The sequence below is a fragment of the Garra rufa genome, chromosome 10, assembly GCF_049309525.1.
Source record: "Garra rufa chromosome 10, GarRuf1.0, whole genome shotgun sequence".
NCBI lineage: Eukaryota > Metazoa > Chordata > Actinopteri > Cypriniformes > Cyprinidae > Garra > Garra rufa.
In genome coordinates this window covers 43,120,704-43,137,422 of record NC_133370.1, presented here as the reverse complement: position 1 = coordinate 43,137,422, position 16,719 = coordinate 43,120,704, and the positions used below count along the sequence as shown (strand labels likewise).

Genomic DNA, 16,719 nt, shown 5'->3' with positions numbered 1-16,719 from the left:
CAGAGATGTGTGCAAACCTGGTGGCCAACTACAAGAAATGTCTGACCTCTGTGATTGCCAACAAGTACTAAGCCATGTTTTGCGAAGGGGTTAAATACTTATTTCACTCATTAAAATGCAAATCAATGTATCACTTTTTGTATCAAATGTGTTTTTTCTAGATTTTTTTTGTTGTTGTTATTCTGTCTCTCACTGTTCAAATAAACCTATCATTAAAACATAGACTTCTTATACAGCCTAGTATATCAGAAAATCCCCAAATGTTTAAAATCTGGTTATATGACATTATACTCAGTGACTGACCATCGCTTTCACTGGTGAACTGGCATGGCTTTTCTACACTTTCATGTGCATCATTACATTTCAAATGAAAAAACTTAGGCTTTCATAGTACAAACAGCCTAAATTCATCAATGATAAAACTGTTTGCCATTTATTTGCCTTTGCACCCAAATAAATTACACTTTGAAATTTAAGGTCGGGGAGATAAATAATGAGGTCTTGATGGATTCTACCTCACTTCCATGCAGTTTTCATGTGCTAGGTGAAAAATGATTGCATTGCCTCTTGTGCAGAAACCTTGATTAGCCAATTTACATTTCAGCTCCACACTTTCTCATTTCTGTTTTTTTTTTCTTCTTCTCATCTTTCTATAATTTGGTGGGGTTACTCAATCTGTTGGGCATATTTTCCTAAGATAAAAGATTGGTTTATGCAAAATTACAGAACATAGAACACAGTGAGATGGATTCAATTAGGTGGAAATTTATTTTTACGTCTAGTTAAAAACAGCAGCTGTGAACTGTCACCATGTCAGGGGAAAGGTCTAGACAGGTAAGTTGGGATGTGATTATCTAAATTTTACAATGTAATATCCATATTTCAGCCACCACCTAATACTGAATACAACACTGAATATAAAGTCTATGTCCACATTAAATGTTAAAACACATATATTTTTGTGATATAGGCCTACTGTGTACTGTGAAAATGATGATGCATATTGTACTCATATACAACTGGTTGTAACAACATTGTTGTACCTCCTATTCACGTCATGTATTATTATACATGTTGCTTATGATAAATGTTACTCTGTACAATCTTCATATTTCATATCTGCAAAGATGAGAGAATATGTACTTGCAATTGTTTCTTATGCCAATAAAAGATGATTGATGCATTATAAACTATACATGAAATCAAGATTTTGAGGTGATGTTTATAAGAGACCATTTTCAACTAAAAAAACAAAGTTTTGGCCTTTTTTATTTACATGCATTACAGCATTTTGGAAACCAAAAAACGTAAATTTCCCTATTCGAGTATCAAAGCACACATTTTTGAAAATGATTAATGTCACTGTGTAAACTATAAAAACTATTTTTTTACATGTTCAGTCTACAGGTATGTGTGTGCATAGTGTTTCTTTACAAATTGACATCGCCATCTACATGCATAATTGACCATATGCACGGATTACTTCCTTGTTGAGACAAGCCAGCTCTTTTCCGGTGAACTGTACTGAGCCATAATAAGAGTGTCCTTTGCTCATTTTCTCTACATAATAAATTCACAATCAAAGAAAAGTTTTGTTTGTCTAAGAGGACCAAACATCCGTTTCAAGAATGACCAACACGAGTTGAAAACATTACGTGAGTAAATCTGCTAAATATGCACGCGACAGTAATAACCGAACAAAAAATCTGACAAGCAGATGTCAAAAACAGAGCTGTGCATTAAATGATTCAGACTAAATTCAGAGTAACAAAACTAAAGCAGTAACAGCAGTTTGTGTTGGTTGAATATAGGCTATTTAATAGCTTTTACAGTTCAAGAGAATACTTGATGTTCAGTGCAGTAAAAGTACTAAAATTTGTTATACCAATAATTTTATAATAAATCGAAAAGCAAGACTTAAAGGAACACTCCACTTTTTTTGGAAATAGGCTCATTCTCCAACTCCCCCGAGTTAATAAGTTGATTTTTACTGTTTTGAAATCCATTCAGCCGTTCTCCTGGGCCCGTATCCCTAAAGATTCTGAGAATCCTCTCAGAGAGCTCCTACTTAACCTAAAAATTCCTTGCCAGAAGTTTTAGCTTAGAAGTGATTCCTGAACATTTTCAGTGAACTCTGAGCAAGGAATGGATGGAAAATCCTATCTTAGTGAGGAGGTGTGGTTGACCCCGTTGCTAGGTATGAGTCATCATTTCAAAAGCCGTGATTGGTTGATCCTACAAGTTTGATGAAAATGAACTTTTGGTGATAATGAGCAAAGGATGTACCCTCAAATCAATAAACATAATTATACACTCTAATCTTATGCAGACTGTAATTGTAAACAAATATTTCACATTCAAGAAAATATCTGGAAAATGAATAGTAAGCTGTAGGGGTTATAGCCTAACATTAGAATCTAAAATATGTGAAAACTTAAGCTCATTACACCCTGTTCAAATAATGATTCGTGTCTTATTTGCTCATATTAAAATCCTAGCTGGCATATTTTTTACTTTCACTCCCATATGGACCCCATTGAAAACAAGATGGCCTATCTCAAAGGGCTGTCCTTAATGAAGTAGAAATTGCAACGTTACAACTCAGTGTGGTCTTAACGAGGGTAACACGGCTCAGCTTTTATCAATGTCTGTGATTGCTGGCTGGTCTATTTATAAAGGCTTGTTAACAAATATCTCAGGGTTGTGATTACTTTCTTCTCCGGTGTAATAGCGTTGTGGCGTCGAGTTGGTGAAGTAATTGCATCTCTAAGGAGATCCACCACAAACATGATTCCTGCACGATCCAATCTGTAGCGTCTCAATAATTCCCTGTCATCCAGTGTTTGCAGGACATCTCTCCTGCCTCCTCTGTTGGCCATTTTGTGCAGCTGCTTAGGGGAACTCTTAAGCCACTAAAAGTTCTCTTCCCTGCTCTTAGCAGATCTCGCCTTAGGAGCCCTTTTAAGCGCTAGGAATCTTGAGGAATAGCTTTTATATTAACTGGGATTTTCGTGTCACTTTTAGGGGAAATTCTAAGAAAACGTCATGACTCTGAGAATTTTCTTAGAATCTGGCCGCTAGGAGCCACTTTTTGCACAAAAATTCTTTAGGGATACGGTCCCTGTTCTGGCGATATCACTTTTAGCATAGCTTAGCATAGATCATTGAATCCTATTAGACCAATAGCATCGCGTTCAAAAATGACCAACGAGTTTCCATATTTGTTGTATTTAAAACTTAACTCTTCTGTAGTTATATCGTGTACTAAGACCGGTGGAAATGCAAAGCTGCGAGTTTCTAGGCTGATAAGATTAGGAACTACACTTCCATTCCGGCGTAATAGTCAAGGAAGTTTGCTGCCGTAATAAGGCTGAAGCAGGAGCAGTAATACCACGCAGCACATGTGCAAATGCTAAACTAGTTGGGAACTCATTTCTGATAATACTCCGCCTGCTTCGGCCATATTACGGCAGCAAACTTTCTTGACTATTACGCCGGAATGGGAGTGTAGTTCCTAATCTTATCAGCCTAGAAACTCGCAGCTTTGCATTTCCACCGGTCTTAGTACACGATATAACTACAGAAGAGTCAAGTTTTAAATACAATAAATATGGAAACTCGTTGGTCATTTTTGAACGCGATGCTATTGGTCTCATAGGATTCAATGATCTATGCTAAGCTATGCTAAAAGTGATATCGCCAGAACAGGAGAACGGCTGAATGGATTTCAAAACGGTAAAACTCAATTTATTAACTCGGGGGGAGTTGGAGAATGAGAATATTCCCCAAAAAAGTGGAGTGTTCCTTTAACAGTCTGCACCCAATAATCCTCTGCTGCCATCTTCTGGTTATAAGGGTAATTTCACGTCAATTTCATCTTAAAAAGTAATTGTTTTCCGTGAAAAGACTTTTTCCATGACGTCTTTAGGAATGAAAAGTGGATCTTTGAAGTGAATTTAATTGCACAGCTGTAGAGTTGGAAAATAATAAAGGCTTTAAAATATTACAAGATTTAAAAAATGCGTCATTAATTATCAGGAATACTATTAAGATGCCGTTGAAGAGAAGCATTGCTAACGTTAGCCTAAACACATTATGATAGTGTTTAGCTGCCTGATAGCACATGTACATCTTGGAGACGTCTATTTGATGTCTGCTTTTACATCTGCAAGACGTATTTCGCTCATCTGCAATACGTCTATTGGATGTTTCCTCTCAGATGTCAAATAGACGTCTATTAGATGTCATTAAGATGTTTATGAATTAGAATGTATGTAAAACTGATATCATACAGACGTCTGCCAGACGTTTGTACACCGCAGATGCTTTCCAGATAAAGAGATCTTTAACAGACATCTTGCAGACATACAATGTGCTATCTGGGCTGTCAACATTTAAATGTAGTTTGGACACTGCAGTAGATCAGAGGTAAAAAATAATATAAATACTGTTCAGTTTCTTGCATAGACTGAATGTTTTGTGTGTTAAAACGTGTGTATCGTCACAAGCTGCAGGGTTTAATTTGGTTTTGTCTGTGTATGTTTTTTGACTCTCAAACCCGTGGGACTGCCATTATATGACTGACAGACTGCAATAAATTGAGTTAAAAATCTTCGTTTGTGTTCTACTGAAGAAACAAAGTCACCTTCATCTTGGATGCCTGGAGGGTAAACAGATAAACATATTTTTTTTTCTTTTTGGGTGAGCTATCCCTTTAAGTGATTTAAGTGTTTTGACACGTGGATGAGCAACTTCTGGAAAACACTTATATGGATGGTTTCCAAATATTTCAAAACTGGTCTGTGTTGGCCAATATTGTAATCAAAACGTACACAACTTGTAGTTTGCAATGGTTTGATTTTATATTTAGCAGTACTGTTGTCTTCGTCTTGAAAAATCCATAGCTGGATACGCACTGGAAATGCACTTCTTGCGTCCTTATTCCCGACAAACAGACGTGTATTGTGTATTGAGTCAGACACAATATGTTATTTGAGCTGAAACAAAGACTCCATGGTGCTCACCAGCCCCACAATCTTAATACCAGAACCAGTGCTTGGTTATATCCTCATGCCATACCCACAATGATGCTCCTGTCCCACCAGAAACACGGGTTACTGTTTATTTGATCGATAAAATAAGGTGTCCCGGCATAAAAGTTTATGTATTGAGAGCAGAAAGTACAGACGTAGATTCTCACAGACTTGTGACTTCTTCAGTGGGGTCTATTTATTTTTGTTCTGCCAAGCATTCCCAATGCAGTCAAGCTATGAGAAGCAGGGTTTTTCCATTTCTAAAGCAATTACTGGCATTAAATGAGTGTGACAATACAATTGGCTCGGTTTTTTGTGAATTCCTAATGGATTGCGAGTTTTACTGAACCCTGCCAGATTGAAACGACGCTCCAAAACAACACTACAGGGTCGTCATGTAGCGTGACGCCTGTAACTATAGCAACGTGGCTTTCATAACCTCATATAACATGTAATGACATGTCAAGACTTAAGAGAACAATTCAGAAGTCAACACGGGTCACTGATTATTACTCAAGGATATATAGCAAGGGGAAAAGCCTGTTAAATGGATTCCAGCATTAAACAGGATTTGTATTCACCAAATTGTACTCAATTACTTATTTAATTATTTCTTCTGAATACAGTGTGTTATTGACCACATGTGCTCTTAACACATGAAAAATTTCAACCTTTGGCCATTTGACCAGAAACTCAAGATATATTGATTCATGATCATGATTAATGATGATTAATGTTTGAACTGGTCCAAATTATACTAAAATACTAATATTTTAGCTCAATTTTAAAGATGCTAGTCATTTCGTTAAATAAAAAGTTGTCACATTTTTGAAAGACTAACTTTGTGTGCAGAGACACAATAAAAAGTGATCACAAATAAAACAAATCTGTGTTTTTGTCACTCACATAACTCTATTTTACATTACAGATTAAAAATTTGGGGTTAGTAAGATTTTTTTTAAAGAGTTTTTTAAAAGAGTGTACTTTTGGTTAATCAGTACTTAAAGGAGTAGTTTCTAGCGAAACGATCGGTTATTTTCTAAAAACATTTACAATTTATATACTTTTTAATCTTTTTAACATAGAGCTAGACAAGATGAGCATTTGATGTTAAAAAGTATAGAAAATAATCGATCGTTTTGCTAGATAAGACCCTTCTTTCCTCGGCTGTGATCGTTTAGAGCCCTTTGAAGCTGCATTTTGGTAGTACAAACTCAGGGACACCATAGAAGTCCATTGTATGGAGAGAAATCCTGAAATGTTTTCCTCAAAAAACATAATTTCCTTACGACTGAAGAAAGAAAGACATGAACATCTTGGATGACAAGGGGGTGAGTATATTATCTGCAAATTTTTGTTTTGAAAGTGAACTACTCCTTTAACATGGATGCAATAAATTAGTCAAATTACAGTAAAGAAGACGTTTATATGTTACAAAAGATTTGTGTTTCAAATAAATGCTCAAAAAAATAATTTCAATTTTTAAGTGTTGCTTAACTTCTGAAAAAATGTATCACTGTTTCACACAAATATACAAACTTTTTTCAACATTGATGATAATAAATGTTTTTGAGCAGCAAGTCAGCATTTTAGAATGATTTCTAAAGAATCTTATGCCACTGAAGACTGGAGTAATGATGCTGAATACACAGCATAAATAAGTTACATTTAAAAAAAATATTAAAATAGAAAACATTTATTGGAAACACTTTATTTTACAGTGTCATTGTTAGACGCTGCATATAGTTACTATAGTAATAACAGTAAATTATGCATAATTACAGGTAACTAACCATAAACCAAACCCTAATTCTAACCATGTAATTGCATATTGTTAATTGATATTACTCAATAGTACTTAATTATTCATATTAATAATCACACTGAAAGAAGGAGACTAAATAAAGAGTAGCCCATTTATTTTATAATAATGTAGAGCCATTAAAATTTTCTTTTTGAATATATTTTACAATGTAATTTTCAGCATCATTACTTTAGTCTTCAGTGTCACATGATCCTTCAGAAGTAACATTTATTATTATCAATTTTGAAAATACACTAGTCAAAAGTTTTTGAACAGCATTGTATATGCTTCTGTTCACCAAGCATGCATTTAATTAATCCAGTACAGCAAAAACAGTACAATATTAAAATGTTATTACTATTTAAAATAACTTTTTTTTTATTTGAATATATTTTAAAATGTAATTTATTCCTGTGATTTCAAAGCTGAATTTTTAGCATCATTACTCCAGTCACATGAACCTTCAGAAATAATTCTAATATTCTGCTTTGCTGCCCAAAAACATTTATTATTATTATTATTATTATTATTATTATGTTGAAAACAGCTGAGTATAATTTTATCAGGTTTCTTTGGTGAATAGAAAGTTCAGAAGAACAGCATTTATCTGAAATAGAATCATTTGTAACACTATAAATGACTTTATCATCACTTTTGATCAATTTAAAGCATCCTTTTTAAATTAAAGTATTCATTTAAATATTTTCTTCCCCCCAAATAAAATAAATATAAAAATAAATAAATTATACTGACTCCAAGCTTTTGAATGGTATAGTGTATAATGTTACAAAAGCTTTGGATCTTTCTATTTATCAAAGAGTCCTGAAAAGAAGTACTCTGCTGTTTTAAATATTGATAATAAAAGTAATCATAAAAAATGTTTCTTGAACAGCAAATCAACATATTGCTGAAAATCAGCATATGATGCTAAAAATTCAGCTTTGATTGATGGAATAAATTACATTTTAAAATATATTAAAATAGAAAGCAGTTATTTTAAATAGTAAAAATATTTCACAATATTACTGCTTTTGCTGTTTTTTGGTTCACATGAATGCAGGCTTGGTGAGCAGAAGAGAATTCTTTAAAAACATTAAAAATCTTACTGTTCAAAAACTTTTGACTGGTAGTCTAGATGTACTCATATTTTATGGAAAACAGGATCTTTTTTTCAGGATTCAGTGATGAATAGAAAGTTTGAAAAGTATTACTACTTAATAATTTTCCCACTCCACAAACATTTGTTTGAGATTTGTTTACAGTACCACCATGGACCCCCTAAAGGGTAACGGCCCCCCTGCTGAAGCCCCAGATTTAGAGTAATATCCTGTGGGGTAATAGCAATCACACGCAGGTTAGCTGATGGCTGACGTCTCTCACTAGTCTGCAGGGCAATCATTTGCTGTGCTGTAAACAATCTCTGGACAACACGATGTCACACTATGTGATGTGTACTCATTAATGTACTCACAAGCTCAGTGTAATTATTTAACAGCACTGCCTGTGTGGAGCATACAATTCACTGACACACTGCTACTACATCTTATTACAAAACAAACAGCTTCTGGGCTTGCCAAGTCTTTGTTTTTCTATCTGCTTCAATTACTTCGATTTGTTCTTTGACACAATTGATTCAGCGGTTACGTAAGAATTACATAATAACATGTAAGAAACAGACGGTCCATCATGTAACACCTAGCAATCAAACAGAATGACAGCTTCAATGGTCATTAAAGATAAATGCATTGTATGCTGTTTACATAAACATTAGGCAATTAGATCTCACAAACACATCCCAATTAAAATTTCCAGTTATTATTTGATAGGGTGCACACAAATGCATGGGTTATTATTTAATTAATAGAGGGCAAAAACAATGCTTTACACAATATGTTTCACTAATGTTAGTGTACGGCTGCGGTTTGGTATTTTTGGGGGCGGGACTAAAATGTAACATTTAAAGAAAATACTTTTTAGATTTAGGTTTTTTTTGACTAGGACTATAAACAAGTTCCCAGTATTTGTTAGCTGTTTTTGCACTGAACTTGTCTGAAAATAAAACATACAGTTGAAGTCAAAAGTTTACATACACCTTGGAGAATCTGCAAAATGTTAATTATTTTACTAAAATAACAGGGATCATATAAAATGTATGTTATTTAGTACTGATATTTTACATAAAAGCAAATAAACAGATTTTGTTCATGTTTTTTCAGTCTGTAATACAGAGTGTTGTACAATATGGAATATGTGCATGGTATAGTTGTCTTTCGGTTCAATTTAAAGCTCAACTGGCAAGGCTGATATCAAACTGTTCTAAGACTGTGGGTCAAAGGCTTGAGCCAAGTTTTCATGAGTTGTATAAGAAAAAAATGCTGTCCTTGACACGTAAAATGTTCCCATATTCTATATGAGGAATATCAACTTTTGCCATCAAATAGAAGACTGAGAGTACCATATGCCAGACTGAATAGATTACGAAAATCTTTTGTTCATCAGTCAGTAAAACTAATTAACCAGAACTGGGGGTCAAAGTAGGCAGTAATACTCGGAGGAATGGAGGGTACTTAAGTATTTGAACAGTAGATGGATTAGTATTGACATGTATGTCTGTGAATGTATTGTATTGTGTAATGTGTATTGTTGTGAATTAATGTTAGACAGTAAACGCAACAGGATGCAAGACAATTTTTGGCAGAAATTCCAACAATAAAGTGAAATTGAATTGAATTGAATTGAATAAAAGAGGTAGTCCACAAAAGAAAGTAATATATACAATTTATAAATATGACCCTGTTCAAATGTTTACATACACTTGATTCTTAATACTGATTCTTAATTACATGAATGATCCACAGCTGTGTTTTTTGTTTAGTGATAGTTGTTTATGAGTCCCTTGTTTGTCCTGAACAGTTAAACTGCCTACTGCTCTTCAGGTCTCAGAAATTCTTTGGTTTTCCAGCATTTTTGTTTATTTGAACCCTTTCCCAACAATGACTGTATGATTGAGATCCATCTTTTCACACTGAGGCCAACTGAGAGACTCATATGCAACTATTACAGAAGGTTTAAACGCTCACTGATGCTTCAGAAAGAAACACAATGCATTAAGAGCCGAGGGTGAAAACTTTTGAACAGAATGAAAATGTTTACATTTTTCTTATTTCACCTAAATATCATATTTTTGTCATTTAGTACTGCCCTTCAGAAGCTACAGAAGCTACTTACATGTTTCCCAGAAGACAAAATAAGTTAAATTTAGCCTGATTATCAAATTCAAAAACTTTTCACCCCCCGGTTCTTAATGCATCATGTTTTGTTTCTTAGTTTTTTTCATCATCTAAAACAATATATACCATATGAGCTGTTCCCCTAGCATTCTCAAATGGTTATTTTCACAGGTTTGAACCAATATCTAACTTTGAAGGAATGTTCTTTTTAGGTCTTATTGCTCCGGGAACCAAAAACTGTTAGTTGGGTTTGCATCGATCTTGTTTGAGGAAAGTACACCAAGGGCATACAAGCTTCTTTTTTAATTATTATGATGTCTTACATTACATGTAATGGTGTCCATTTCTAATAAATGACAGAATACAGTATTGTGCAATGTTCAGATAAGAGAAGAAGAGACAGAGCTGGAGAAAATGAGGATGGAAGCTGAGAACAGTGTGTGAGATATATTTCATTCATCCTATTAGGTTTCAAGGCGGCATTGAATATAAGACCTATTTCCCGGAGATAAAAAAAAAAAAAAATCAATTGGAAATTCCAAGGATCAACCGGAATGATTATAAAGTGAAAGCTGTCACACATTCTTAATGTACTAGTTTAAAAATGAATATAAAAGTCAAATTGGAATAGATAATTCAAGTAATTTCTCTATTGCCAATCTACATGAGAAAAGTTGTGCTATAAAAGTTTACCACTTATACATCTGTGTCCATATAATGACAATGTTCACTGGATTTAACGCAGACTATATTAAGAAATGAATGAATGAAGTCTTTATATTCAACCACAGCAACGCAATTATATTAGTCTGATAGCACGTCCATAAAATCTGTATAAAGTCGATTAATATTTATGAGAATGGACGATGAGCTTTCACACTTTTCCCAGAGCAGACAGTGAAAAGGGTATCTGACAATAAAGTTCATCAAGTTAATTAAGGTAATACACAAGTCGGTGGTCCTAAACATAATAAACCGTTTTTCAAAGGCTAAAACATCAGAATATTAGTTCAAATATTTAATAACATGACGTCCCCAGTGAAAACACCTTCACGATTCACTGACAGTCCTATCTGCGCCTGCCTTGTGCAACGTTTGAACGAGACTTGTTCATTAAACAGAAGGAGACGAACTTCAAATGGCCTGGGATTTTAATTTAGACCAGTTTGACAGATTTAGGCATGTAACTGAATTGTATCGGTAGTTTAACAGACCACTATTACATACATGAGCCATACGCGCGAGCTACGTTGTCAACACGTTTACGAATGCAACTAGCAACTTACATCAGCCTACACAGTCACGATCATCGAGGGGCGATTCAAGTCTCAAGTCAAATGCTTAGAAAGCGACAATGTAATGTTCTCCTTTGTCAATGAAGTGCGCGAACTAGAGTACGGCAGCATCGTTGTATGAAACGAACAATAGCCCGAGAGACCGAGAGACGCGTAGAAACTTACCTTACATGCATGCGTTGTCGTTTCGAGGTGATAGTCAGCGATGAACGAATACAATCTCCGTGAGAGCGAATAAAACAGACCTTTCCGTAAACCCCTCCTATCCTATTGGAAGTGGTCACCCATCACCAGCGGATGGGACATCCCTCCTCCTCCCCATCCTCCTCCTCCTCCTCTCTGGGACTCTGGCATTGATGGTGTGCTGTGATCCTCCTGACACCCCGATTCCCTCCAACTGAACGATGATGGAGAAGATGAAAGAATGTCTGTCTGTCTATGTGTCCGCCCATTCGTCCGTCCGACTGTTTATCTATCTAAATGTCTGTCCGTCCATCCGTCCATCTTGCTGTCTGTCTGTCATCATCCATCCATCTGTCCATCCGTCCGTCCATCTATCTATCTTCTGCCTGTCCATCCATCCGAGTATCTATCTATTTATCTGTCTGTGTCCGCTCGTCCATCCATCCAATTGTCTATCTATCTATATCTGTCCGTCTATATGTCTGTCTGTCGTCATCCATCTATCTGTCCATCCGTCCGACTGTCTATCTATCTATATGTCCGCCTGTCCATTCGCCTGTCTGTCGTCATCCATCCATCTGTCCATCCGTCCGTCCATCTATCTTCTGCCTGTCCATCCATCCGAGTATCTATCTATTTATCTGTCTATGTGTCCGCTCGTCCATCCATCCAATTGTCTATCTATCTATCTATCTATCTATCTATCTATCTATCTATCTATCTATCTATCTATCTATCTATCTATCTGTCTGTCTGTCTGTCTGTCTGTCTGTCTGTCTGTCTGTCTGTCTGTCTGTGTGTCCGCCCGTCCATCCGTCTGACTGTCTATCTATCTATATGTCCACCTGTCCATTCGTCTGTCTGTCGTCATCCGTCCATCCGTCCGTCCGTCCATCTATCTATCTTCTGTCTGTCCATCCATCCGAGTATCTATCTATTTATCTGTCTATGTGTCCGCTCGTCCATCCATCCAATTGTCTATCTATCTATGTCTGTCCGTCTATATGTCTGTCTGTCGTCATCCATCTATCTGTCCATCCGTCCGACTGTCTATCTATCTATATGTCTGTCCGTCCGTCCATCCGTCTGTCTGTCGTCATCCATCCATTTATCCGTCTGTCCATCTATCTATCTTCTGCCTGTCCATCCATCCGAGTATATATCTATCTATCTATCTATCTATCTATCTATCTATCTATCTATCTATCTATCTATCTATCTATCTATCTATCTATCTATCTGTCTGTCTGTTTGTCTGTCTGTCTGTCTGTCTGTCTGTCCGTCTATGTGTCCGCCCGTCCATCCGTCCGACTGTCTATCTATCTATATGTCCGCCTGTCCATTCGTCTGTCTGTCGTCATCCATCCATCTGTCCATCCGTCCGTCCATCTATCTATCTTCTGCCTGTCCATCCATCCGAGTATCTATCTATTTATCTGTCTATGTGTCCGCTCGTCCATCCATCCAATTGTCTATCTATCTATCTATCTATCTATCTATCTATCTATCTATCTATCTATCTATCTATCTATCTATCTATCTATCTATCTATCTATCTGTCCGTCCGTCTGTCCGTCCGTCCATCCATCCGACTGTCTATCTATATATCTGTCCGTCCATCTATCCGTCTGTCTGTCGTCATCCATCTATCTGTCTGTCTGTCTGTCTATGTGTCCGCCTGTCCATCCATCCGACTATCTATCTATATGTCTGTCCATCCATCTGTCGTCGTCATCCATCCATCTGTCCGTCCGTCTGTCTGTCTATCTTCTGCCTATCCATCCATCCGAGTATCTATCTATTTATCTATCTGTCTATGTGTCCGCCCGTCCATCCGTCCGACTGTCTATCTATATGTCTGTCCGTCCATCCGTCTGTCTGTCGTCATCCATCCATTTGTCCGTCCATCCGTCCGACTGTCTATCTATATATCTGTCCGTCCATCCATCCGTCTGTCTGTCGTCATCCATCTATCTGTCTGTCTGTCTGTCTGTCTGTCTGTCTGTCTGTCTGTCTGTCTGTCTGTCTGTCTGTCTGTCTGTGTGTCCACCTGTCCATCCATCCGACTATCTATCTATATGTCGGTCCGTCCATCTGCCGTCATCCATCCATCTGTCCGTCCGTCTGTCTGTCTATCTTCTGCCTGTCCATCCATCCGAGTACCTATCTATTTATCTATCTGTCTATGTGTCCGCCCGTCCATCCGTCCGACTGTCTATCTATATGTCTGTCCGTCCATCCGTCTGTCTGTCGTCATCCATCCATTTGTCCGTCCATCCGTCCGACTGTCTATCTATATATCTGTCCGTCCATCCATCCGTCTGTCTGTCGTCATCCATCTATCTGTCTGTCTGTCTGTCTGTCTGTCTGTCTGTCTGTCTATGTGTCCACCTGTCCATCCATCCGACTATCTATCTATATGTCTGTCCGTCCATCTGTCGTCATCCATCCATCTGTCCGTCCGTCTGTCTGTCTATCTTCTGCCTGTCCATCCATCCGAGTACCTATCTATTTATCTATCTGTCTATGTGTCCACCCATCCATCCGTCCGACTGTCTATCTATATGTCTGTCCGTCCATCCGTCTGTCTGTCGTCATCCATCCATTTGTCCGTCCATCCGTCTATCTATCTTCTGCCTGTCCATCCATCTAAGTATCTATCTATCTATCTATCTATCTATCTATCTATCTATCTATCTATCTATCTATCTGTCTGTCTGTCTGTCTGTCTGTCTGTCTGTCTGTCTGTCTGTCTGTCTGTCTCTCTATCTGTCTGTCTGTCTGTCCGTCTATCTGTCTGTCTGTCTGTCTGTCTGTCTGTCTGTCTGTCTGTCTGACTGTCTATCTATCTATATGTCCGCCTGTCCATTCGTCTGTCTGTCGTCATCCATCTAGCTATCTCTCTATCTGGAACAATGTCTATAACAAGTGTCTATCTCTTTTTATAAAGAAACTTTGAAATAAACTTGTTTGTATAAATAAGTAATTAGCTTTAAATTATGTTTTCTTAACAAGGTTCGGGAGGAGCACGATCAGATAATCAATCTATTTGGCACAGGTGTAACTCGTTTAGCCAATCATCGAATTAACGCATCATATATATATAGCCAGCCGTCTTACCTCCATCCAGCGACAGTTTCTTGGCATCCCTCCTCCACCCCAACTCCCCACTTCTAATCTGTTTCTATCCCAAACTAGGGAGGGGGAGTTCTCTGGGTCCGGCCTGTATTCCGGGCCTGGAACCCTTCCCCAGGACAGCACGCCAAAATATGCTTATTACTCGCTCAAGCAGATTAGATGTAAGGGCGAACTCGTGAAATTAGATTAAAAGTGACTATTCAAGGTCATAACTGTGTCTGCTAAAATGTGGCAAGTTTGCATGATCTTTCATAGAGCATTCATCTCTATATATATTTCATGGTGTACTCCATACAGTAAGGTGCTTTGTGTTTGAGACACATCAATAAACTCACGAGATAAAAAAGCAAAACCATCTGCAATGTGTCAGAAAGTCACGCAAGGTCAGTTTTACCTAACGAGTAAACATAAAAACGAAATAAAAAAGGTACAAGTAAAATGTGGTAAATGAATGAAATAAATAAATCAGAGGATCACTGGGCTGTTTCCAGGCAACGGTTGTGAGGTGCAGAAATTCATGGCCACTGGAGGGCCCTTTCCTAACCCACAACCGCCGTTTTTAGAAGAACTATCATGTATCTCTCCAGTGTCTCAGAATGATGAGCATTAGGATTTATTAGAAGTAATTCTTGAATGATTTTTTTTTTTCTGAAGGCATGTGACTAAGCATTCAGTTGTGCTTTTTCATTGATGCTTTCTGAAAGTAAACATCATGCAGTCTCTTATGAATGATGCTCTTGTATTTCAAATGCTTGTCAGTTTGCCAACCCTGCAGACCCTACAAAGCTTACAGTAGGAGATGTGCCATTATAACAATTTTAAGAAATCAATATTTGAAATAATATATCATTTTGGGTAAATATTTTTACGTCTTTTTTTCATAATCAAAAGCATGAAGACGTTTCTTATCTGCTTTAGGACACCTCTGAAGACCAGGCTTCCTCCTGTTTAATTATCATCATTCAGTCTGGCCACTTTGATCGCGCTTAAAAATAGAGCAAAACTCCCCAGGGAAGGTCATTACCGAGTGGCACCGCTGCCGTCTGCGGACCGCTCATTTATTTATTTGAATCTGAGCACGAGAAGAGCGCTCAGAGAAAGACAAAGCTCAGCAGGACGGGTCTGTCTTCCTGTCTTCAGGCAGGTTTTCTGTGATATTTTGTAATTTTGTAATTGTATCCCTTCATCATTAAAATATAGAATATATTTGAAACTTTAGCTGCTTCCGTTCAATACATTATGCTTGGGATTTTGTCTACTAATGTGGTCTACATTTAAATGCAATATGCTGTATGTAAAATGAAAATTAAAGCTTTCAATATTAAAAAAGGATGCAAAAGCATAATATAATTTGTGTTATTATGCATATGTATTTTGTGAATATTAAATATTTTGTGATGTCATACTGTCTGTTTTACATGCAGTTACAAAACTGCTTGGAATATATTTAAATGAGGTTTATTTTTTTTAACTTATTTGGCTAATTGTGTATATTGTTATGCACATATATTTAGTGACGTCATGCTGTGTCTCTTGTCTATGCAGCTACAATCTCCCGGGACTGAAGCTTTAAAGATGAAAAAGGGATGCAAAAGCATCATATTTTCATAAATTATCATATAGTCAGTATGACTAATGCTGTAATACAGGCTAAAATTCATATAAAATCAGAGGTCAAAATTACTTAGGAGAACATCTGAATGAAGTTTTTTCTAATTCATTTGACAAACTGTGTGTATTATTATGCACTTATATTTAGTGACAATATTCAGTATTACTGACCTCATGCAGCGTCTCTCTTCCATGCAACCGGGACTGAAGCTTTCAAGATTAAAAGGGGATACAAAAGCTTCATAAAATTATAATAAAAATAATATTGATTTGAATAACTATGTAATTATCTTATAAGTATTACAGGCCAAAAAACAATTAAAATCAGAGGACAAAATTACTTGCAGTGCCTTGCAAAAGTATTCATACCCCATTTTACCCCAACATTTTATGCTGTTTTAAATTACTTTTTTCCACATCAATCT

The 16,719-nt window shown here is 36.6% G+C and overlaps 1 protein-coding gene across 1 annotated transcript in view; it reads right to left on the bottom strand.

Annotated features, from left to right (window-relative positions):
* The window catches only part of pde4bb (phosphodiesterase 4B, cAMP-specific b), a 128,145-nt gene extending 116,492 nt beyond the window's left edge, over positions 1–11,653 (bottom strand). Inside the window, exon 1 of the mRNA XM_073849893.1 lies at positions 11,528–11,653. The gene's annotated coding sequence lies outside the window, so the exon portion shown is untranslated. The remainder of the gene's footprint in view (positions 1–11,527) is intronic.
* Positions 11,654–16,719: the final 5,066 nt, after the last annotated feature.